Consider the following 25,499-nt stretch of genomic DNA (forward strand, 5'->3'; position numbering starts at 1 on the left):
ATTTTCTATTTTCTATGGTGATGGTGTAACTGTTGGGAAAACATGTTGACCCCAGCCGTTGGGACAGGGGGCTGGTTCCCCAGGCGGCTGGAGAGTAGTCTGATCTTTGGTTCCTGATCTTTTTTGTTCTGTCCCAGCGTCTGCATGCATGAAATCCCCTCCGGGCCTAGTTGGAGCCCCGTTCCTTCCCTGCCCACAGTCCCTTCCTTCCCCTGCGAGCCCCCTACGCAGGCCCCCAGGGGTCATGCTGCACACCACGGAAGGGCGGGGCGGCTACCCCCGCGAACTGGGGCACTTCTGGGGCCCTTCGGATCAAGGTCTGCACTTGCCTCTGATGGGCGGGTGATGGTGTCCTCCCTGGGACTGGTCTTGATAAAGGTGAAGGATGGCCATTCCTTACGTAAACAGGACTGCTCTTCTTACCCTGCCCCGGGGCCCCTTGCCCACCCTCCTTGCGGTGAAGCAGTGACTCGATGTGGCAGGTAGGGGCACAGGCCAACAACCACCAGCTCCCTCCGGGTCCTGGAGACCTTGTTGCCCTAATACCTGGGAGGCTTACCTTACCCCCAACCCCTCCCATGTGGAAAGTGTCTAACGAGCCATCTGCCCAGGAGCCCTGTCCCCCTGCTGTAATAAAACCACCTCTTTGTACTGAAGGCGTCTCAGGATTTCTTTCTTACCGTCGGCTCTGAACTCTAACATCTTTCCTACATCAGTAGGGGATCAGGCCACGGGGTTCCCACGATGCTGGGCCAGCTGATGGGGTCCCCCTGGGATGGAGATTCTCTTGCCAACAAGTCAAGTTCGGCGATGACAGAGTGGGCGACAGTCCGCCTCTCTGTTGCTGCCCCACGACGTCCCCTCTGGGGCTAGAACGGATCTTGGAGAATGTCCAGGAGTCACAGCCTGGCTATAGAGCAGGTCACAAAATTGCATCCAAAGAACTGGATTTTTTCCTTTGCCCTTGATGCCGCCGTGGGTCGGCCCTGCCTTTCCCTGCAGACCCCCGGGGAGGAGCACAGGAGGAGCGGAGACTGCTGCGAAGGAGTCAGGCCTGAGGGCAGCAGAGGGGGACCTGTTCACGTGTTCACGAGTCAGATGAAAGAATTGCTAAATTGTTGTCCCGGGTGGAGCAACTGGGAGCTGGAGGAAAGGAGAAGAATCCCAGGAAGCGGTGGAGGAGGTAGAGCAAGCACCGCCTGGGGTGGGGGGCGAGTTCGTGGGAATTCCACACGAGCTTCCTGTTTCCAAGGGCAGGAGCTTGGATCTGGGCCTGCTCCGCCTCTTAGGTCTGCGTAGCTTCTGCTGAGCCTGCGTGTGATTCCCAAAGTACGGTGTTGTATGGTAAGAAGCCGGTATCTTTATTCTTTCTGGTAGGAGCATAGTGAACGGATTGTGTGGCTCGCCTTGGGATTTTTTTGAACATTTGTAAAACGCCGTCTTCCTTTCTCGTCCACAAAAGACAGCTTTCTTTTTAATTCTTCTTCCTTGGACTTTTGCATCCTCTAATACCTCCACCTTCTAATTATAAGAGAAGGGGGGGGGAGGGAAGTAATAGGACTTCTGCTCTAAGGCCCTGTTCCTATTTATTACTAGCTGATTACAGAGCATTTCTACTGGAAAATGTACTGCAGAAACTTAAATACTGAGCAGTTTTGTTTTGTTTTACGGTGTCTATTTAGAGTTGGAAGCTGAACAGCTGTTGCATTACATGCTTTGCTTTTTTTTTTTTTTTAAGATTTTATTTATTTATGCATGAGAGACACAGAGAGAGAGCGGCAGACACAGGCAGAGGGAGAAGCAGGCTCCTTGCAGGGAGTTGATCCCACAACTCGATCCCAGGACCCCGGGGTCACTCCCTGGGCTGACGGCAGATGCTCAACCGCTAAGCCACCCGGGCGTCCCTATCCTGTGAGTCTTCTTTAGAATATGAGGATCCTTTTGGAACTTCCATTCCTTTCCTCCAACTCCCAAGCCTGTAATGGGCCAGTCCTAACAATCCCAGGGCAGCAGCTCTTTCTGCTTCCGGGGCCTGTCCCCATGGTTCAATAAAATCACTTTTTGCACTGAAGATGTCTCAAGAATCCTTGCCCGTCGGCTTCAAACCCTACTAACATTCCAAAAAACACATCAAGAATCCTAGATTTTTTGTGTGATTTAGTTTTGGGATGTGGGTGAGGTCCAGAGCCAACAGCCAAGAGAGAATTCTTGAGATGCCTTTGGTGTAAAAAAAGGTGATTTAAAAAATATATTTTATTTATTTATTTGAGAGAGAGACAGAGCATGAGCAGGGGGGAGGAGGCAGAGGGAGAGGGAGAAACAGATCCCCTGCTGAGCAAGGGGCTCAATGTGGGAGGGGGGCTGGGGGCTCAATGCCAGAACTCTGAGATCCTGATTTGACCCTGAGGCAGATGCTTCACCCACAGATCCACCACCCACGAGCACCTAGAAAAGGTGATTTTATTAAAGCACAGGGACAGGACCCTTGGGCCAAAGAGCAGCTGCACTGAGGTTGTGAGGAATGGCTGATTATATAGTTGGGAGTTGGGGTAAGGAAAAGGGGAGGTGTCCAAAAGGAACTTCATAAAAAACAACAACCCCAAAACACAAAAGGACTTTCATATGCTAAAGAAGACCCTCAGGAGACTGGAGACCTTACATTAGCATTAATATAGCTGGAAGCTTCCTGGAGGGGTGTCCAGGGCTCATCCCAGGGCAGTGGGTGGGGGCTGAGGTTGCCAGATGTCGGGTTGTGCTTTTTTTTTTTTTAAATAAATTTATTTTTTATTGGTGTTCAATTTACCAACATATAGAATAACACCCAGTGCTCATCCTGTCAAGTGCCCCCAACAGTGCCTGTCACCCATTCACCCCCACCCCCACCCCGCCCTCCTCCCCTTCCACCACCCCTAGTTCGTTTCCCAGAGTTAGGAGTCTTTATGTTCTGTCTCCCTTTCTGATATTTCCCACACATTTCTCTCCCTTCCCTTATATTCCCTTTCACTATTTTTTTTTAAAGACTTCCCATTTATTTATTTATTTATTTATTTTTAAAAAAATTTTTTAAATCTTTATTTATTTATGATAGTCACAGAGAGAGAGAGAGAGGCAGAGACATAGGCAGAGGGAGAAGCAGGCTCCATGCACCGGGAGCCCGACGTGGGATTCGATCCCGGGTCTCCAGGATCGCGCCCTGGGCCAAAGGCAGGCGCTAAACCGCTGCGCCACCCAGGGATCCCCCCTTTCACTATTATTTATATTCCCCAAATGAATGAGAACATATAATGTTTGTCCTTCTCCTCCGATTGACTTACTTCACTCAGCATTATACCCTCCAGTTCCATCCATGTGGAAGCAAATGGTGGGTATTTGTCATTTCTAATGGCTGAGTAATATTCCATTGTATACATAAACCACATCTTCTTTATCCATTCCTCTTTCGATGGACACCAAGGCTCCTTCCACAGTTTGGCTATTGTGGCCATTGCTGCTAGAAACATCGGGGTGCAGGTGTCCCGGCGTTTCATTGCATCTGTATCTTTGGGGTAAATCCCCAACAGTGCAATTGCTGGGTCGTAGGGCAGGTCTATTTTGAACTCTTTGAGGAACCTCCACACAGTTTTCCAGAGTGGCTGCACCAGTTCACAGTCCCACCAACAGTGTAAGAGGGTTCCCTTTTCTCCGCATCCTCTCCAACATTTGTGGTTTCCTGCCTTGTTAATTTTCCCCATTCTCACTGGTGTGAGGTGGGATGTCACTGTGGTTTTGATTTGTATTTCCCTGATGGCAAGTGATGCAGAGCATTTATCATGTTGGCCATGTCTATGTCTTCCTCTGTGAGATTTCTGTTCATGTCTTTTGCCCATTTCATGATTGGATTGTTTGTTTCTTTGGTGTTGAGTTTAATAAGTTCTTTATAGATCTTGGAAACTAGCCCTTTATCTGATACGTCATTTGCAAATATCTTCTCCCATTCTGTAGGTTGTCTTTTAGTTTTGTTGACTGTATCCTTTGCTGTGCGAAAGCTTCTTTGCTTGATGAAGTCCCAATAGTTCATTTTTGCTTTTGTTTCTTTTGCCTTCGTGGATGTATCTTTTTATTTTTTTAATTTTTAAAATTATTTATTTATTTATTTATGATAGTCATCGCAGAGAGAGAGAGAGAGAGAGAGAGGCAGAGACACAGGCAGAGGGAAAAGCAGGCTCCATGCAGGGAGCCTGACCTGGGATTTGATCCCGGGTCTCCAGGATAGCGCCCTGGGCCAAAGGCAGGTGCTAAACCGATGCACCACCCAGGGATCCCTTCATGGATGTATCTTGCAAGAAGTTACTGTGGCCAAGTTCAAAAAGGGTGTTGCCTGTGTTCTTCTCTAGGATTTTGATGGAATCTTGTCTCACATTTAGATCTTTCATCCATTTTGAGTTTATCTTTGTGTATGGTGAAAGAGAGTGGTCTAGTTTCATTCTTCTGCGTGTGCATGCCCAATTTTCCCAGCACCATTTATTGAAGAGACTTTCTTCCAATGGATAGTCTTTCCTCCTTTATCGAATATTAGTTGACCATAAAGTTGAGGGTCCACTTCTGGGTTCTCTGTTCTGTTCCATTGATCTATGTGTCTGTTTTTGTGCCAGTACCACACTGTCTTGATGACCACAGCTTTGTAGTACAACCTGAAATCTGGCATTGTGATGCCCCCAGCTACGGTTTTCTTTTTTAAAATGCCCCTGGCTATTCGGGGTCTTTTCTGATTCCACACAAATCTTAAAATAATTTGTTCTAACTCTCTGAAGAAAGTCCATGGTATTTTGATAGGGATTGCATTAAACATGTAAATTGCCCTGGGTAACATGGACATTTTCACAATATTAATTCTGCCAATCCATGAGCATGGAATATTTTTCCATCTCTCTGTGTCTTCCTCAATTTCTTTCAGAAGTGTTCTATAGTTTTTAGGGTATAGATCCTTTACCTCTTTGGTTAGGTTTATTCCTAGGTATCTTATGCTTTTGGGTGCAATTGTAAATGGGATTGACTCCTTAATTTATCTTTTTTCAGTCTCATTGTTAGTGTATAGAAATGCCATTGATTTCTGGGCATTGATTTTGTATCCTGCCACGCTGCCAAATTGCTGTATGAGTTCTAGCAATCTTGGGGTGGAGGCTTTTGGGTTTTCTATGTAGAGTATCATGTCATCGGCGAAGAGGGAGAGTTTGACTTCTTCTTTGCCAATTTGAATGCCTTTAATGTCTTTTTGTTGTCTGATTGCTGAGGCTAGGACTTCCAGTACTATGTTGAATAGCAGTGGTGAGAGTGGACATCCCTGTCTTGTTCCTGATCTTAGGGGAAAGGCTCCCAGTGCTTCCCCATTGAGAATGATATTTGCTATGGGCTTTTCGTAGATGGCTTTTAAGATGTTGAGGAATGTTCCCTCTATCCCTACACTCTGAAGAGTTTTGATCAGGAATGGATGCTGTATTTTGTCAAATGCTTTCTCTGCATCCAATGAGAGGATCATATGGTTCTTGGTTTTTCTCTTGCTGATATGATGAATCACATTGATTGTTTTACGAGTGTTGAACCAGCCTTGTGTCCGGGGATAAATCCTACTTGGTCATGGTGAATAATTTTCTTAATGTATTGTTGGATCCTATTGGCTAGTGGCTAGTATCTTGTTGAGAATTTTTGCATCCATGTTCATCAGGGATATTGGTCTGTAATTCTCCTTTTTGGTGGGGTCTTTGTCTGGTTTTGGAATTAAGGTGATGATGGCCACATAGAATGAATTTGGAAGTACTCCATCTCTTTCTATCTTTCCAAACAGCGTTAGGAGAATAGGTATGGTTTCTTCTTTAAACGTTTGATAGAATTCCCCTGGGAAGCCATCTGGCCCTGGACTCTTGTGTCTTGGGAGGTTTTTGATGACTGCTTCAATTTCCTCCCTGGTTATTGGCCTGTTCAGGTTTTCTATTTCTTCCTGTTCCAGTTTTGGTAGTTTGTGGCTTTCCAGGAATGCGTCCATTTCTTCTAGATTGCCTAATTTATTGGCGTATAGCTGTTCATAATATGTTTTTAAAATCTTGTATTTCCTTGGTGTTGGTATTGATCTCTCCTTTCTCATTCATGATTTTATTAATTTGAGTCTTCTCTCTCTTCTTTCAATAAGGCTGGCTGATGGTTTATCTATCTTATTAATCCTTTCAAAGAACCAACTCCTGGTTCTGTTGATCTGTTCCACAGTTCTTCTGGTCTCGATTTGGTTGAGTTCTGCTCAAATCTTTATTAACTCTCTTCTTCTGCTGGGTGCAGGGTCTATTTGCTGTTTTTTCTCTAGCTCCTTTATGTGTAAGGTTAGCTTTTGTATTTGAGTTCTTTCCAGTTTTTGAATGGATGCTTGTATTGCGATGTATTTCCCCCTCAGGTCTGCTTTTGCTGCATCCCAAAGATTTTGAACGGTTGTATCTTCATTCTCATTAGTTTCCATGAATCTTTTTAATTCTTCCTGAATTTCCTGGTTGACCCTTTCATCTTTTAGCAGGATGGTCCTTAACCTCCACGTGTTTGAGGTCCTTCCAAATTTCTTGTTGTGATTTAGTTCTAATTTCAAGGCATTATGATCTGAGAATATGCAGGGGATGTTCCCAATCTTTTGGTATCGGTTCAGACCCGATTTGTGACCCAATATGTGGTCTATTCTGGAGAAAGTTCCATGTGCACTTGAGAAGAATGTGTATTCAGTTGAGTTTGGATGTAAAGTTCTGTAGATATCTGTGAAATCCATGTGGTCCAGTGTATCATTTAAAGCTCTTGTTTCTTTGGAGATGTTGTGCTTAGAAGACCTATCGAGTATAGAAAGAGCTACATTGAAGTCACTAAGTATAGGTGTTTTATTATCTAAGTATGTCTTGACTTTGGTTATTAATTGATTGATATATTTGTCAGCTCCCACATTCGGGGCATATATATTGAGGACTGTTAAGTCCTCTTGTTGGATAGATCCTTTAAGTATGAGATAGTGTCCCTCTTCATCTCTCACTACAGTCTTCGGGGTAAATTTTAGTGTATCTGTTATAAGGATGACTACCCCCTGCTTTCTTTTGAGGACCATTCGAATGGTAAATGGTTCTCCAACCTTTTATTTTCAGGCTGTCGGTGTCCTTCTGTCTAAAATGAGTTTCTTGTAGACAGCAAATAGATGGGTCCTGCTTTTTTTGGGGGGGGGGTCCTGCTTTTTTATCCAATCTGAAATCCTGCGCCTTTTGATGGGGTCATTAAGCCCGTTCATGTTCAGAGTTACTATTGAGAGATATGAGTTTAGTATCACCATGATATCTATTCAGTCCTTGTTTTTGTGGATTGTTCCACTGAACTTCTTCTTAAAGGGGAATTTTAAGAGTCCCCCTTAAAATTTCTTGCAGAGCTGGTTTGGAGGTCACATATTCTTTCAGTTCCTGCCTGTCTTGGAAGCTCTTTATCTCTCCTTCCATTCTGAATAAGAGCCTTGCTGGATAAAGTATTCTTGGTTGCATGTTCTTCTCATTTAGGACCCTGAATATGTCCTGCCAGCCCTTTCTGGCCTGCCAGGTCTCTGTGGAGAGGTCTGCTGTTACCATAATACTCCTCGCCATAAAAGTCAGGGATTTCTTGTCTCTTGCTGCTTTAAGGATCTTCTCTTTATCTTTGGAATTTGCGAGCTTAACTATTAAATATTGAGGTGTTGAACGGTTTTTATTGATTTTAGGGGGGGGGCGGTGGGGAATCTCTCTATTTCCTGGATCTGAATGCCTGTTTCCATTCCCAGATTAGGAAAGTTTTCAGCTAGGATTTGTTCAAATACATATTCTGGCCCTCTGTCCCTTTTGGCGCCCTCGGGAACCCCAATTAAACGTAGGTTTTTCTTCCTCAGGCTGTCGTTTATTTCCCTTAATCTGTCTTCATGGTCTTTTAATTGTCTGTCTCTTTTTTCCTCAGTTTCCCTCTTTGCCATCAACTTGTCTTCTATGTCACTCACTTGTTCTTCCACCTCGTTAACCCTCATCGTTAGGACTTCTAGTTTGGATTGCATCTCATTCAATTGATTTTTAATTTCTGCCTGATTGGATCTAAATTCTGCAGTCATGAAGTCTCTTGAGTCCTTTATGCTTTTTTCTAGAGCCACCAGTAGCTGTATAATAGTGCTTCTGAATTGGCTTTCTGACATTGAATTGTAATTCAGATTTTGTAACTGTCTGGGAGAGAGGACTATTTCTGATTCTTTCTTTTGAGGTGAGGTTTTCCTTCTAGTCAGTTTGCTCAGTGCAGAGTGGCCAAAAGCAAGTTGTATTGGGTAAAGGAGAAAAAGAGAGGAGAGAAAGAAGGAAAGAAAGGAGAAAAAGAAAAAAGAAAAAGGAAGAAAAATAGAAAAAAAGAGAAGAAAAAGAGAAAGAAAAAGAAAGAAAGGAAAAAAGGGTGGGGGAAGGAAACAAATCAAAAAGCAAAAAAAAAAACAAAAAGAAAGGACAAAAAAACAAAACAAACAAACAAAAAAACAAAAACAAGAAACACGGGGGAGTATCTTCTTATTCTGTATACTTTAAGTCCCTTGACTTCCCCTGGAACTTGTCCCTCTAGCTGGTCTTCTGGGGAAGGGGCCTGTTCAGTGGGGGTTGTTTACCCCGTGAGGCTCCAGGAGGAACAACCCCAGTGGCCAGGCCAGCTCTGGAGCCCTGGATTCAGCCCCCGCAGTAACTCCGGAGCTCTCCGCCTGCAGGGCCTGGAGGCTCCTGGGCGGGGCCACTGACCTGCTCATCTCGGGCCAGGAGCATCCTTGCTGTCCTGGGCCCCATGCCTCTGCCTGTCCCGGGGGGAGGCCGGATCCTGGGCTGTGTCCCGGCGCCCTGTGCTCCCGGTCTGCGCTGTTGTATTCGTGCTCCCGCCTCGCAGTCCCCTCTGCACGGAGCCTCTTCCTCCGCCCGAGTCCCTCCGAGCTGCTCTCGGGTCCAGCTGTGTGCGCTGCAGCCCTTAGGGAGCTCGGCGCACTCTCCCCGGGGCGCAGTTCCTCCGGGACGGGGCTCTCCTGTCCTCGGGACACTCGCCCCGGCCTCAGCCCGGCTCCCCACGGGGCCCCTCCCCCTTGGATGCCTTTTGTTTCTTTATTTCTTCCCCCCCCCCGCCCTCCCCCCGTCTTCCTACTTTGATAGAAGCGCGAATTCTTCTCACTGTAGCATTCCAGCTGTTCTCTCTTTAAATCTCAGGCCGAATTCATAGATTTTCAGGATAATTTGAAGGTTATCTAGGTAATTTGGTGGGGACAGGTGATTTGGAGACCCTACTCTTCTGCCATCTTGCCCCTCCTCCTCGGGTTATGCTTTGTCCTCAGTTTACCTTCTGCTCCCTCATCAACTGGACGATAAACAAACATGGATCTTTACCCATAATTTTAAATCTGCAGCAATACATCCCTCTAGTTCACTTGGGCCCACGAATTTTATAGTGCGTTTGAAAATCATATTACTTATCTACACAGAGTCCCTACTCTTCCCCCACAAATTTTGGCCAGGGCCTCACACACCCTGAGGACAGCTGTGCTTAGAGCTGAACCCAAGGTCGTGTCTTGTGTCTCTTGACCTGGTTGGGCTTTGGACCTGGATTCTCTTCCTTGGCTCCTGGAGTGCTCCCGCGTGGCAGGAGCAGACAGAGGGGGCTGGGCCTCTTCCTCCCTCCTCCTCCTCGAGGCTGTAAAGTATCACCTGGCAGAGACTCGTCCCCCCGGGGTTGAAGCGCGGCCCAAGGGACGGGGTTGGTGCTATGTCCAGCAAGCCTTTGCTTTAGCACGTGATTTCTTAATGTTGCTGCCTCTGTACCCTGTGCCCTACCCCCAGGGCTGCCACGTCCTCTTCTGCATGGCAGACGGAGCTCCAGTTAGCTGCCCAAAGTGACTCAGATCACGGAGATGCCACCTCCCGGAGCAAGTGGGCTGGCTCTTTAATAGAATTATGGCTCGGAGTAACTATAATTCAAGTAAACAATGGATTTAGGGGGAGAATCGGGGAGAAGAGGGAAATGAGGTGTTAGGGCGGAGCAGAAGGAGCAACTAGCAGCACGAGGGTTCAGGCTGGGCGCGGCAGCTTCACCTGCCACGGGGGGACTTCAGGAGGCGCCGAGAAGCTCTCCGTCCCTGACGGGAGCCTCATATTTGGAACCAGATCCTCGTAAACTGACTGTGCATTTCTATCTATAAGGATATAAGACTTTTAGCTTCAAACAATTAGTGAGATTTTCAGTACCTGTATAAGACGACACCAAGAAAAGCAAAAAGAAAATAGCACTTCCTCTATGGATGCTTTTGCCAGGGTTCGGAGGTGGCTATTACTGGATGGACATTGTTTTCTGGGAAAAAAACAAGAAGAGAGACACCTGGTGGCTCAGTGGTTGAGTGACTGCCTTCGGCCCAGGGCGTGACCCTGGGGACCTGGGATCGAGTCCCACGTCGGGTTCCCTGCGTGGAGCCTGCTTCTCCCTCTGCCTGGGTCTCTGTGTTTCTCATGAATAAACAAAATCTTTAAAATAAATAAATAATAAAAAAATTTAAGAACCCCACAAAACTAAAACCAATGATTTTATCTGCCATTTTAGCACATCCGCAGATGAGACGCATCGAGGGTAAGTGTGCCAGGAAGAGGGGCGACGCGGTCAGGGCTGTCTGGGGGCCCGGCATACAGCAGGCGACGGCACTAGGACACTGGGGCACAAGAATGTATTTCGGGGTGAAGGAGGGGGTATGGAGGGGTCGGTGGAGGCAGGTGCTGCGTCCGCCCGCTGCCGAGAGGGGCTATCAGGGTGCGCAGCTGCGCTCGTCTTGGGAGAGTCCCTGGGCCGGCGGCCGAGGGGCTTCCTCAGGGCAGAGCCTCCCGAGGGCAGCCCACGGGGACTGACTGGTACAGAAGAACAGGAACCTGGACCTCTTGCTTTTCTTTTCTTTTTTTTTTTTTTTAAGATTTTATTTATTTTTCATGAGAGGCAGAGCCACAGGCAGAGGGAGAAGCAGGCTCCATGCAGGGAGCCCGACGTGGGACTCGATCCTGGACCCTGGGCTCAGGGCCTGAACCAAAGGCAGATGCTCAACCACTGAGCTACCCAGGCATCCCTGGACCTCTTGCTTTAATTTTTTGTTTTCCTCTTGCCCTCATTCGATGTCCTCTAGGCTCTAGAGCTTTCCATGGGGTCGGGTTTGGAGCTGGACTTTAGCTAAAATGACATCCTTGTTGGACTTTTTCTTCTGCCCTATATGGTGCTTCTGCTACTTCCTCACCTGGGCCCCCTGAGAACATCCCTCAATGAGTCACTACCTGGAGACCTCAGGCTCTGCTTTGGGGCGACGTCACCTAATACTGTGGCAAAGGGCAAGCCCTGACAGGGCTGGTGCTTTAGGACACACATAGTCTAAGGAAGGAGTAAATAATTCATTTTATTGGAGATTCCTTCAGGCAGACAGGCAGGGCGGATTCTAGAAGGTCACCGTGGCATCATGGGTAGTTGGGCAAAGAGGATCTGGAACTTCACAGCCTATGTTAAAACCCTAGTTCCAACATTTACCAGCTGATCCCGGGCAAGTAACTTCTCCGGTTCTTGTCTGTCAGCAAGGGTGGAGTGCCCTCAACAGAACAGCAGTGCCTTGCCCATTTAGGCACTCAAGGGACACATACTGAATATGTGCGTGTGTGTATATATATATATATATATATACATATATATATATATTTACAGGGCCCATTCTCCAACATTGGCTAATATGTCCTCATGCTCTTTTTTTTTTTTTTTTTTTAAGATCTTATTTATTTATTCATTCATGAAAGACATAGATGGAGCGGCAGAGACATGGGTAGAGGGAGAAGCAGGCTCCATGCAGGGAACCCGACATGGGACTGGATCCCGGGACCCCCGGGGTCACGCCCTGGGCTGAAGGCGGTGCTAAACCGCTGAGCCCCCCACCCCCCACCCCCCGGGCTGCCCTGATCCTCTTTTTGTATCTAGTCAATACTACCTTAGGGAAAGATGGGCTAGACCTCCTGGCCCTTAAATCAATAGCATCACCCATGATACCATGTTTCCAACTTTCTTGATCTGGAGATAGCCACCTGTCATCAACATCTGAGACTTCCATAGGGACCTCGAAAAGAGCTTTATGGTTTTTAGTTACTGTGGTGGCTTGATGTCCACATGTTCATTGATACTCTTCCCTTCAAGAGGTGAGCTTAATTCCCGGTCCTTGAGTATGGGCTGAACTTAATGATTCATTTATAGTCGATCAAATGTGACGTCCTGTGACCAAAGTGATGGCATGCCACTTCCAAGATAGGTCAAGGAAACCAAGGCTTCCTCATTGCTCTTGCTCTTGAATCACTTGCTCTGGGGTAATGAGAACACTCAAATAGCCCTTGTGGTGAGGAGTTAGGGTCTCCCGGGCACGTCAGCCAGGCAGAGTGCTCTTCCCAAAAGCCATGTGAGTGAGCTTTCTTGGAAGTGGATCCTCCAGCCCCAATCAAGCCGTTCAATGACCGCGACCCTGGCTAAAACCTTGATGGCAACTCCTTAAGAAACCCTGAATCAGAACCACCCAGCTCACCTGCTTTCAAACTCCTGTCCCTTAGAAACTGTGACATAATAAATTTTTGCTGCTTTAAGCTGCTAAGTTTAGGGTACTTTGTTAGACAGAAGTAAGTGATGAATATAGTTATGAAACAAAAGATTTCTGTCCCGGAATGGCTCGTTATGGTGTTTTTCATTTCTTCATTCACGATCATTCTTTTCTTTTCTTTACCTGGGACCTAAGGAATGATGATACTCGGGGCCCCTGGGTGGGTCAGTCAGTTAAATGTCTGTCTTTAGCTCAGGTCATGATCTCAGGGTCCTGGGATCGGGCCCCACGGTCTGGCTCCCTGCTCAGCTGGGCATCTGCTTCTCCCTATCCCTCTGCCACTCCCCCTGTTTGTCCTCTCTCTCTCTCAAATAAGTAAAATCTTAAAAACAAACAAACAAACAAACAAACAAACAATGACACGACCCCCACCCCACAGCTCATAACTGACCTACTGACTTAGTTAAAAAACAAAGATAATCTATCACTCCCAGGACATTTCTAAGCTTTTGAAATGCATCTGTTTATCAAAATGTCTCCAGAAAGGTTAAAGATTATTATTTATTTGGATTATATAAGTTCCTTACAAGCAAAAAAAATGATAATATCTGATGATGTCCTGGGTTAGGGTACCAGGGGGTAAGGATGTAAACTGATGCATGCTTCCAGGGGGCAATTTGGCAATGTGCAATAAAAGCTCCTAAAAACTTATTTTTTCATATTCTTTGACCCATGGATTCTACTTTTCACAATTTATCCCAAGGACTTAATTTGGTAAGTACATGAAGTTGTATGAACAAGGATGCAGCATGGTATATATATATATATATATTTTTTTTTTTTTTTGAGCAGCATGGTTTATAATAGTAAAAAGGGGAAAATCCTAAAGGTCTAACAATAGGGATCATTTAAATAAATGACAGTAATCTCACAGTGAAATCCTATTCAACCTCTAAAAGTGATAATGAATACCTATACTTTTAACATGGATGTTATAAATGTAGATAAATTCAGTGAAAAAAATTATAATGTGTTTATTAAGATTCCATTTTACAGAAACATAAAAAAACTGTATGTATATATTTGCATGGAAAAAAATCCTGGAAGGATAGATGTCAAAATATCATCTGTGGTTACCTTTTAGTGATGAGAGGGTAATTTTATTTTAATTTAATTTAATTTAATTTAATTTAATTTTTAAAATATTTCATTTATTTATTCATGAGAGACACACACAGAGAGAGAGAGAGTCAGAGACACAGGCAGAGGGAGAAGCAGGCTCCATGCAGGGAGCCCTATGTGGGACTAGATCCGGGGTCTCCAGGATCAGGCCCTGGGCTGAAGGCGGCGCTAAACCGCTGAGCCACCCAGGTATTCCGAGAGGGTAATTTTAATTGATTATTTTTGTTGTTGTTGATCTGTATTTCTACTTTTTCTTCTAGTGATTTAATGAATCAAGAAAAAAAGCAATGCAATTCATCTTAGAAACTTAGGAAAATAAAAAAAAAGAAAATTAGAAAAATACAGAACAAAAGAAAGTCGTAGTCAAGTGAACTTACTCAAAGTTAATCAGTCGATATTTTGGTGCATATACTTTTAGCCTTTTTATGCTCAAATATACATACAAACATGTATATCTTTAAAAGCATGATTGGAATCAAATATCATTCGCAGCTTATTATATTTTAAAAGTATATTTTGAAGTGTTTGAAGTAATTCCAAGCTCAAAGGCTACAATTCAGTACAATGTTTTTTCCTAAACCATTTGCTATTTGCATATGTTAGTGTATCTTGTTTACAGACATGGATGTTTGCATATGTAAACACAGGCAACCGTCCACAGCAGGACCTTGACACTAACATTAGGCTACCACTTAGCTCAGACTATTGAAATGTTACCATGTGTCCCAATAATGTCCTTTTTAGCAAAATAATCCAATTCAGAGTCATGCTTTTTTTTTTTTTTTTTTTTTTTTAGTTGTCATGTCTCTATCCTGCTTGGGTCTGATATGGTTCCTCAGGCTCTCTTTGGCACGTGACTTTGACTCTGGAAGGTTATAAGCCAGGTGTTTTTTGTGGAAGGTCCCTCGGCATGGGTTTGTCCCGATTAGATTCGGATTCTCCATGGAAGTGAGGTTCGTTCTTCCCACTGCATCCAGTTCCCCTTCAATTCCAGGCTGATCCAGTAATGTTTACTTTGTCCACATTATTATGGTAGAATTTGCCAGGTTTCTCTACTAAAGTCACCGTTGTTTTTCTCTTGTAACTAATAGTAATAAAATATTTTGTGGTGGATGCACGTGGCAGCTATGCAAGTATTTAATTCCTTATCACATTTTCAATGTATTTATTTACTTCTATTAGTAGAGACTCAAGGTTTCTTTTTTTCTTTTTTTATTCAAGGAGTTGTATAATTGGTCCCGAATTAGTCAGTGGAAGCCCTCTAAATCTGGCTTCTGGGTGCTGTTGCCATATCTCCGTTATTCGTAAGGTACCTCCTTGCTTTGAAAGACAAGATGGTCCAAGTCTATCTTGTATCTTCCTTGCCCTGGACCCGTCATTTCTCCACCTTGTTTGGGTGGAGAATAGTATTTTGTGTGCTTTGGGTTGCTGGGGTGAGAGAGCTCCAAGACTGTCAGTGGACAGAGCCTGGGACTATAGCAAAGAGATTCAATTACACATGCACCCACAGACGTACATGTGTGTTACTCATATCCTTACACTGAAAACCACCAATACCTCAAATTGGTATTCCTAACCCCTAACCCTAACCCCACAGGGCTCATATTTGTTTCCTCCCTTTCCAGCTTATATCTCCATTTCCACATTTATGACCCTCTTCTCCAGTATCTTCTGCAATATCTTTATTTATTCGATCGATCTCCACGTGTATAACCAATCTCTGCTGTCCCTCTCCCATATGGGTGCCCACTGCCCACTCGGACTCTTGACACTGTGCCAGGCTGCCCCCCTACGTGGACGCTCCCCGCGTCAGTTGCCACACCCCACCCCGGGGCAGCCTCTGAGCGGGCACCTCCTCCAGCTGCTCAAGCTCCCACTCTTCATGCTGGATATCGGCCCCTCATTCCCCATCCCAAATCCCTCTTGCCCCCAAATGGATGCCCTGGTCACCTGTTTCAGGCTCTGACTTCCTATTCTCCACGCCAGCCTGATCCTTCCTGTGGGTGCCAACCGTGCTCTGTCCCACGTGAGGCTTCAGGAATGAATTGCATAGGAAGGAAAGAAAGGGGAAATAAAGGGAGGGAAGCAAAGAGAAGGGAAGGGGAAATAAGCAAAGGAAAGGGAAGTTTACATTTTTTGAACATTCAAATTATATATTAGCATTTTCCAGATTTTAAAGATTTTACTAGCTGTATGTTATTTTATTATTTATTTATTTATTTATTTTTATTTTTTTATTTTTTAAAGATTTCATTTATTCATGATAGTCACACAGAGAGAGAGAGAGGCAGAGACATAGGCAGAGGGAGAAGCAGGCTCCATGCAGGGAGCCCGATGTGGGATTCGATCCCGGGTCTCCAGGATCGCGCCCTGGGCCAAAGGCAGGCGCCAAACCGCTGCGCCACCCAGGGATCCCTATTTATTTATTTTTAAAGATTTTATTTATTTATCATAGACATAGAGAGAGAGAGAGGCAGAGTCACAGGCAGAGAGAGAAGCAGGCTCCATACAGGGAGCCTGACTCGGGACTCGATCCCGGGACCCCGGGGTCATGCCCTGGGCCGAAGTGGTGCTGAACCGCTGAGCCACCCTGGGCTGCCCTATCTTTTATTTTAATCTCTGATAGTTTGACAGGTGTATTTTGCCTGTATTTTGTCAAAATACAGCTTCTCAACGTTACTTACCTTTGCAGACCCTTTACTGAACAGGCCATTTCTAAACCAGTTGTTAAGGACCCGGTGTCTCCTCTTCCCTGGGATTCTTTCCACTTTCTGACACAAACCCTCGTGAACCTGATTTCCACATACGCACCCCGATACTCTGTAACCACAAAGTAAACACTCTTTACCTTTGAATGGATGGTTCATGATGGCTGCGTGGTGTCTTCAGTCCTGCGCTTGGCCTGTTCAGTCTGGGGTCGTGGAGGGAGATACCCAGGGGAGGGATGGCTCAGGAATTCCTCTTAGAGCAAGATTTCCTGGAGGGAAATTCCATCACAGTGCTGAGCTGGGGCAAGTGCCAGGGATGTCCCACTACTTGCCCCCATTAGTCTGGCCGACACCCTCCGTGGGTGGCGCCGGCGTCCGTGTTCATGGTTCCTGAGATCGTGCAGCAGCCCGGACACGCCGCTCCCAGCCCAGGCTTCTCCTACAGCTTGTTGTGCCCAGATTGCTCACCTCAGCCCCTTTGGAAGTGACTCTTTTAATGCTAATCCTAGGATGGGAAGAGATTTAGTTAAAATCCCAAGACTAGGGGATCCCTGGGTGGCGCAGCGTTTGGCGCCTGCCTTTGGCCCAGGGCGCGATCCTGGAGACCTGGGATCGAGTCCCACGTCGGGCTCCCGGTGCATGGAGCCTGCTTCTCCCTCTGCCTATGTCTCTGCCTCTCTCTCTCTCTCTCTCTCTATCATAAATAAATAAAAAATAAAAAAAAAAATCCCAAGACTAGATTGAAAAAAGAGAAAAGAGTAAGCCATTTGTAGAATGGGAGCTGTTCTCCCTGGAAGGCCCTGTTTAATGGGGTCGCATGTTTTTTATTCTAAACAAGCAGCATCACATCCAAAAATAACCAGGTAACCTCACCAAGACCAGTGCCCTGGTTCCACAGTTCTTTCATTCTTCACAGTGGTGGTCACTTAAGTCCATCTTGTGGAATTCAGGGACTCAGCAAAAGATGAATCTTACCTTGGGTCATGCATTTTTTTAAATTGTGGTAAAATATATGTAAACATAAAAATTTCCATTTTAATCGTTTTAAAGTATGCAATTCAATGGCATTAGCTTCATTTACAATGCTGTGAAACCATCACTACCATCTGATTTCTAAAACTTTTAAAAAAAATTTTATTTATTTATTCACGAGAGACCCAGGCAGAGGGAGAAGCAGGCTCCATGCAGGGAGCCCAACGTGGGACTCGATCAACAAAAACTCTGTCACTCAAGTCACATTTTGTATTCATCAAACTAATACATACCAGAGCTGAAGCTACAATCCCTTCCCCACCACTTCCTGAATCCCGTCCAAGTCCTAAGAGGCACCAATTGCAGCGCCAGGTAATTTCTTTGACCTTATCTTTTAATTCTAACACTGATTCTTTGTTCCCCCTGACATTCATATACTTATTTTACAAGTATTTCTTCTTTTTCTGTCGTTGCTTTTTCCTAGCATCCTGTTTTTGCTTTATGAAAACAATAGCTCCTCTGGAAACTCAGAATACACTGATCGAGGCCTCCTGATTAATTACTAGGACTTTACCCTCTGGTCTCTGCTCCGTGAAGTTTGCTTTTGCTTCATTTTTTTTTTTTTAACTGCAATCTTCAAAGAGATGTGGAAACCATTCAATATGTGAAGAAAATGGATTTTGCAGACAGAACTAATTTTGGAGACTTGGGGGAGTAAATTTCTCATTAAAATAAAGAGAATTCAGGGCAGTCCGAGGGTTCAGCGGTTTAGCGCCGCCTTCAGCCCAGGGAGGAATCCTGGAGACCCGGGTTCGAGTCCTGCATCGGGCTCCCTGCATGGAGCCTGCTTCTCCCTCTGCCTGTGTCTCTGCCTCTCTCTCTCTGTGTCTCTCATGAATAAATAAATAAATAATTTTAAAAAATAAAGAGAATTCAGTCTTATTAAACGATACATGTAAGCATATACATATGTGTGTACATAGTGCATGGGTGTGTAATTCCAGGAAAGTGGTAGGTGCGGAGTTTATGGTGGCTCTAATTTTTCTTTTTTTTGTGCTTTCCTGACTCAAAAACAAACCCCACGGCATCTACCATGTGTATGAGTTGTGCCACCAGAGGGCACCAGTGCATGAATTTCACGATTGTTACCATAAAACCGGTGCTTGGCTCTGGCCTGGGCCCCCAGCTTTCTTTAAAAATTCAGAGCTGGGGTGGGGGTGGGGGAATTCAGAGCAGTGAGATCTTGCCGTTGGCAACAGCATGCTTGGGGCTAGAGGGTATTATGCTACAGGAAATAAGTTTAGGCAGAAAGGGAAATATGATATGATTTCACTTATATTTAAGAGACAAAACAGATGAACATAGGGGAAGAGAAGGAAAAATAAAATAAGATAAAAATTGAGAGGGAGGCAAACCATAAGAGATGCTGAATTCTAGGAAACAAACTGAGGGTTGCTGGAGGGGAGGCGGGCGGAGGACGGGATGACCGGGTGATGGGCGTTACGGAGGGCACGCGACCTGCGAGCACTGGGTGTTCTATGCAACTGGTGAATCACTAAACACTACCTGTGGAACTAATAAAATAAGTAAAATAAATAAAAATTAGAATACTCAGGTATTTATTTTACTGAATAAAATCTGTGACGTTTAACCAATAAGTTAATCATAATCTTTCCTGGATGGCAGGATTTGTTTAATTGTTTCAATAGTTCTCTTTTCTTAGTCTTCAGCAATTATATTATGCATTATTTGAGGGATACAAATCAAAATGATATATCTCTGTAAAATAGTTTAGTTTCAGCATTAAGTGCACAGCTTTCAACCGTTGTGAGGGAAAGAAACTAGCATAAAGGTACAAAATGGTGACTCACTAATTATTTCCCTGTCATTATTTCAGATTATCACTCCAAAGCTAATCTCATGAATAGACTCATCAGAATGTTCTTTTTTTTTTTTTTTAAGATTTTATTTATTCATTCATGAGAGACACACAGAGAGATGGGCAGAGACATAACGCAGGCAGAGGGAGAAGCGGGCTCCATGCAGGGAGCCCGATGTGGGACTCGATCCTGGGACTCCAGGATCACACCCTGGGCCAAAGGCAGGTGCTAAACCGCTGAGCCACCTGGGCTGCCCAGAATGTTCTTTTTCATCTAATTCCATTAAGAAAGATTGAAGACACTTCCCTCTCCACCACCTCCTATCTCCATGTTTAAGAACTCTATAATTAGGTCTCTCATTTCTTTTTAAAAATGATAATATAGGGATCCCTGGGTGGCGCAGTGGTTTGGCGCCTGCCTTTGGCCCGGGGCGCGATCCTGGAGTCCCGGGATCGAGTCCCACGTCGGGCTCCCGGTGCATGGAGCCTGCTTCTCCCTCTGCCTATGTCTCTGCCTCTCTCTCTCTCTCTGTGACTATCATAAATAAGTAAAAAAAAAAAAAAAAAAATTAAAAAATGATAATATAAATCAACCATATAGAAAAGAATAAAAATAATACTAAAACATACATACTTCCATTACTATTTTTTTAAGTGTTAACGACTGGACATATTTGGTTCAGATCTTTTTATTATTATTATGTTTTATTTATTTATTCATGAGAGACATAGAGAGAGAAGTGGAGACACAGGCAGAGGGAGAAGCAGGCTCCATGCAGGGAGGGACTCGATCCCAGGACCCCGAGGTCATGACCTGGGCCTGGGCCGAAGGCAGACGCTCACCCACTGAGCCTCCCAGGTGCCCCCTTTTTATTCTTTTTAAGAAAAACTAAAAGGACACAGATGCAGCCACTGTTACTCCCCTGTTCTTTTCTTCTCATTTTCCAGAAGTAACTACTCAAGAGATATTAGTGGCTATTTTCCCTGTGGATGCTTTTGTGCTTTTATTAGCTTTGCATATACCATTGACAGTCTATACAAATACATGTAATATACTATTTTGTGTTCTTAAAATGTATAGACCTTGATTCGTGTTGTGCATATTCTTTGCTGCTTGTAGTTAACAATCAGCATTATCAACACCACTGCATCTAGATCCTGTTTGTTGATTTCTTACTATTGTATTCTATATTGCAAGTATATCAGATTATTTATTTTTCCTTTATAAATGGGCAGTAATTATATAGATGGTGCTTTAATGAACTTTCTTGTGCATCTTCCTTTGCCTATATATATGTTTTTCTAGGGTATATACTTGGAAGAATTCCAAGTTGCACTATGTATGCAATTATCTAATTTTCATAACAGCTTGCATTTCCCACATTACCAGGGGGACTGAATAACATCTCAAGTGAAGACACATTGGACTATTTTTTGAAAGTCAGTAGAGCTAGATTTCTATCTTGTATCATACTCTACAAAAAGATTTCATACAAATCAAATCTTTAAAGTTTAAGACATTTAAAAATCACATTATAAAAGCAAAGCAGAAAAAAAAGTAAAATGTATTTATAGTGTTAAAGGATATGCAAATCACCAGTTGTGACTCAGTGTATAACTTTTAAGGCCTCTGGATGAGGAAAGATATCACAAACAAATTTGTGAAAGAAACATCCAAATAGAAAAACTATTTGCTCATACACTAGAAGAATTAATATCCATTGTATGTAAAGTGCTCCTAAAATCAATAAACATAAATAACCCAGTAGAAGAAAATGCAAACTATATGAAAAGGAAATTCACAAAAGAATAAATTGTCAGTAAACATTGAGATATTTAATAATAACCGTACAAAGAGAATTTTTTATCTTTCAGAATGGAATATGATATATTTGACAGTAATGTTAGAAGGACTTAAACTCTTTATGAGACTATGCATTAACATAGGTTTTTTTGGGAGAAAACTTGTCAATGCATACTGGGTTTTATTTATTTATTTTAAAAGATTATATTTATTTATTCATGAGACACACAGAGAGAGAGGCAGAGACACAGGCAGAGGGAGAAGCAGGCTCCATGCAGAGAGCCCGACGTGGGACTCGATCCGGGGACTGGATCCAGGGACTCGATCCGGGGACTCCAGGATCACGCCCCAGGCCGAGGGCAGGCACTAAACCGCTGAGCCACCCAGGGATCCCCCGCACACTGGGTTTTAAAGATTTATTTTTTTTATTTTTTATGATAGACAGAGAGAGAGAGAGACACAGGCAGAGAGAGAAGCAGGCCCCATGCCAGGAGCCCGACGCGGGACTCGATCCCGGAACTCCAGGACCGCACCCTGGGCCAAAGGCAGGTGCCAAACCGCTGAGCCACCCAGGGATCCCCCACACTGGGTTTTAAAATGTAATTTTTCTCTGACCCAGAAAAATTTAAGCATATTAAAATTGAAGTATAACAGTTGTAGAAAAGTATACAAAATGAGCATATCTCAGGGAAAATCACAAACCAAATATGCACATAAACCATAACGTTTCCTTCTAGGGCTCTATCCTTTGGAAAGATTGCCAAAGACAAAGAGGTTTAGATAATGATGCCAACTTCCATGTATTTTATTGCTGTTTGAATTTTTAAAATTCTGTTATCTTGAAATTTAATTCCAAAGCTGTTTCTGTCTAATCGCAGCTCTGCTCTGGACGAGGAAGGGAGTGAAATAGTGGATCCTGGGGCCCAAGATGAGAGGGAAGCCGGGCTCCCTCCCGTGCCCCTGAGGCAGTGTTGGAAGCAGCAGCATCAGTGGGAGGGGGCTTGCGACCTCCGTGGACATGACCCCTGGAGAAAGAAAGCAGTGGGAAGGACCTGAAGGACCTGCAGGATTGCAAGACGTCAGCACCCCCAGGAGATTCAGAAGTTTCCCCAAAGGGTCCCTGGGGGCTCAGCAGTTGGGATGCCTGGGTGGCTCAGTGGTTGAGCATCTGCCCTCGGCCCAGGGCGTGACCCCGGGGTCCCAGGATTGAGTCCCCCATTGGGCTCCCTGCAGGGAGCCTGCTTCTCCCTCTGCCTGTGTCTCTGCCTCTCTCTATGTCTCATGAATAAATAAATAAAATCTTAAAAAGAAAGAAAGGACACCGATACTGAGGGACAACAGGCCGTGTGTGCTGGCCTGCACGCCCCACAGATGTTCATCAACCTCAGGGCGTCCTGCGGGGAGGGGCCGTTGGGGCGGTTGCAGGTGGCCGTTCTCGTTCCCTAGCTGGCAGCCTGGCCTCGCCGCCCTAGCTCCCAGGACAGGTGTGTTGGGAGAACAGGAGCTGCTGGGAACCGAGGAGCCAGGGTCCGTCCCCCACCCCACCCCCGCACAGGGCTCGGGGCCTTGCCCCCCAGGCGCCCAGAAGGGAAAGGTAAGGACTTTTCCAGTCCATGTGGTGATAACCCGGTTCCCAGCAGGTGCCCGACGGGGAGTGGGGGGCGCCCCAGAAAGGAGCTAGGGGACAGGACTTCCACGGAGACAGAGAAGATGTAAGAAGCTAAGAAGGGAAATTATTTGATTGGTGGTCGTTTTGAGCTCCCTTCGTTTGGGAAAACCTGGTTGGCTGCTTGGGATTGGTCGTCCTTAGGTTTTGATTTTTTCACCTGGAAGCTTTTTTTTTTTTTTTTTTTTTTTTTTTTTTTTACCTGGAAGGATTTCAAGCTTAGATTTTGTTTGCTTCCCCAGCCGACCCGGGTGTCAGAGCCGACTCAGGCCCACGGCTGCCGGCTGCCCGCCGAGGGGGAACAGGTGGCCTGTGGCCTGTTCGTCCCCTGGGCTCCCCTCCAGCCCCTAGAGGAGCCGCTGATCCTCCAGCCTGTGCACCTGCGGGGGTGGCACCATCCAGGCCTGTCGCCCAAGGCCCTCCTCGCGTGGGCCCCTGGCCCTGGCCCGGGCCGCAGTGCCTCTGGGGCTTGGTGATTCTCGGCACCTCGTGTGCGTGGGGTCATGCGGTTCTTGTTCCTTTGAGACTAAATAATTCGGTTGACTGGGCGAGACTCCCCATGCTGCTGCACGCACAGAACCCCCTGCCTTTGCCAGGCGCCGGAGAACCTCCCTGTGCACTTTGCACGTGCTGTCTCTGCGCACGTCCTCGGAGGGGCTCCCGGGCCTGGCACGAGTGAGGCCGCCGTGGACACGGGTGTGCCAATACCTGCTCAGCCCGATGCTCTCCTGTCCCTTTCTCCTCAGGTGGTTCCTTTCCACAGAAAAGTGGAAAAGGGAGGGAGGCATATTCTAGGCTCTGGACATCCTCACCTCAAGGAGAAACAATGTACTAACAGGCTGTTTCAATTGTTGAATGAGTTTACGCTGGAGCTGAACCAGTGCCTGGGTTAGCGGGGTCACTTCCCTGTGAGTGGGTGCCTCATGAGAATGTCACGCTGGTAATCCACACATTAAGGGTTCTGCCTTCTTGTCTACACATCCGGGTTGTAGCATAAGGTGAATTTTTTTTTTTTTTTTTTTTTTTTTTTTGCATAAGGTGAATTTTAAGATTGTTCTTCATGATGATTATCGCACTCAGGTTAGAGATGTGGCAAAAATGTCCCTAATTGAGGCCAGCTAACATTGCCTTTTGCTAAGACTACTGCAACTGAGCATTGGTTTTTAGCTTTGCTTTTCCAGACATTGAATTTTACCAGCACAGCCCAGATTAAGCAAATGTGTTGCTGTACGTTAACTTAGAATGAAATCATACAAATTAAAATGAGACCTAGAACTGCCAGAGAGACTGATTCTTATCCCTTGGTCATTTTCCAGTGGGCTGCCTGATTCCAGCAACCACGGCAAGGAGACCTGAGTGCAGGATCTTGGTGAGTTTTATCAGCCATCTGATAGCCTGATGCGTACGTGTCTAGTGAAAGGAATTTCCCATCGTGAGTATAATATGTTCTTGCTGATTTGTTTCTATGATCAGGCTTCTGGGTGACACTAGACTCAGTGATCCCGAACTCTGGCTGAAACTTGGCATTGCCTGTGGAGCTTGTTAAGATAATAGATGGCCACGTCTCCTCCACCCCTAGTGAATGCAATAAATCTCCAGAACCTTCAGCAATTTTGTTAAAGTTTTACCAAAGATTCTGGTCCATGGGTGAGGGTTGAAAATCACTGGACCAAATCTTTGCAGCTAGGTTTTGGCAATCCCTTTAGGCTGGCACTGTCGGTCATGGATTCTGTACTTGTGTTCCAGGTTGGCTGAAGTAAGGTCCTGCATGAGGAGCCAACACCCTATTATTCCTCCATTACAATCCTACCTAGAGATGCTCATCTTTGAAGGCAGGTGAGTAGTGAGTACGTTCCCTGAATTTCTGTAGAGGCCTGGAGGTGGTGGAGACAGATGTTTAAGGAGTGATGCTCAATTCCATCAGGAAAAGCATTTCTTTAGGTCAGATCAGATGTTTGACAGGCTAATAATTGTTTCCCAAGACACATTTTTTTCGATTCTTCCTTTGAGTACTAAACTACACTCTCTGGATTCCTTGCCTTAAATGTGTCCTTGGCACTAAGTTCTGGCAGCGTTATGTGAGTCGAAGAAGTGGGAGCCAATTCCTAGCCATGTTTCCTTCAGAGACAGCTGGTGTCTCTCCTCACTTTCCATTCGGGGCACTGATGCACCCACAGGTGCATGGTGAGCTGGCTGCAGCCACCTGCACAAAGGCAACACCTTAGAGCGCCAGATGCGGTACAGTGGCCCCCTAGGAAGAGCCCAGTCCTTCAGTGATCACACAGAGCACAGCCGCCTCCCCTGGATTCTTACGGGAAGGAGAAGTGGACTTTTATCTGTCGAGGTGCTGTATCATAGGAGTCTTTGCGGTGTCACATTCCTCTGTGCCGTAATGACAACAGAAGCCTACGGGACCAGTCGTCTCCGATCTTTACTTACTTGTTGCATCCCTGTCACTAAACCCATCTCCAAAATGCCAGAGTCAGAATGTCAACAAATGAGATACTAACAGACTTTCACTGTCCATTTGTCTAAATGTGCCACCAAATGTCTTTAGGTGGTAATAGATTTTTTAAAAAATATTTTATTTATTTATTCATGAGAGACACACAGAGAGAGGCAGAGACACAGGCAGAGGGAGAAGCAGGATCCCTGCGGGGAGCCCAACGTGGGAC

General features: G+C 45.3%; 2 long non-coding RNA genes across 5 annotated transcripts in view; one reads left to right on the forward strand and one right to left on the reverse strand.

Moving 5' to 3' along the window:
- The first annotated feature begins 734 nt into the window (after positions 1-734).
- The window catches only part of LOC140602727 (uncharacterized), a 60,359-nt gene continuing 35,594 nt past the window's right edge, over positions 735-25,499 (forward strand). The window contains exons 1-3 of one of the 4 annotated variants that reach the window (XR_012005615.1): positions 735-1,183; positions 24,141-24,193; positions 24,571-24,660. This is a non-coding gene — a long non-coding RNA (uncharacterized lncRNA). The other 3 variants (XR_012005614.1, XR_012005613.1, XR_012005616.1) reach the window with 3 other exon arrangements.
- On the reverse strand, positions 13,623-16,891 carry LOC140602722 (uncharacterized). Its single transcript, XR_012005612.1, has 3 exons — positions 16,644-16,891; positions 15,746-15,827; positions 13,623-15,268 (listed from the first exon to the last, which is right to left on the reverse strand). It is a non-coding gene; the product is annotated as an uncharacterized lncRNA (long non-coding RNA).

The sequence above is a fragment of the Canis lupus genome, chromosome 13 (assembly GCF_048164855.1).
Source record: "Canis lupus baileyi chromosome 13, mCanLup2.hap1, whole genome shotgun sequence".
Classification (NCBI taxonomy): Eukaryota; Metazoa; Chordata; class Mammalia; order Carnivora; family Canidae; genus Canis; species Canis lupus.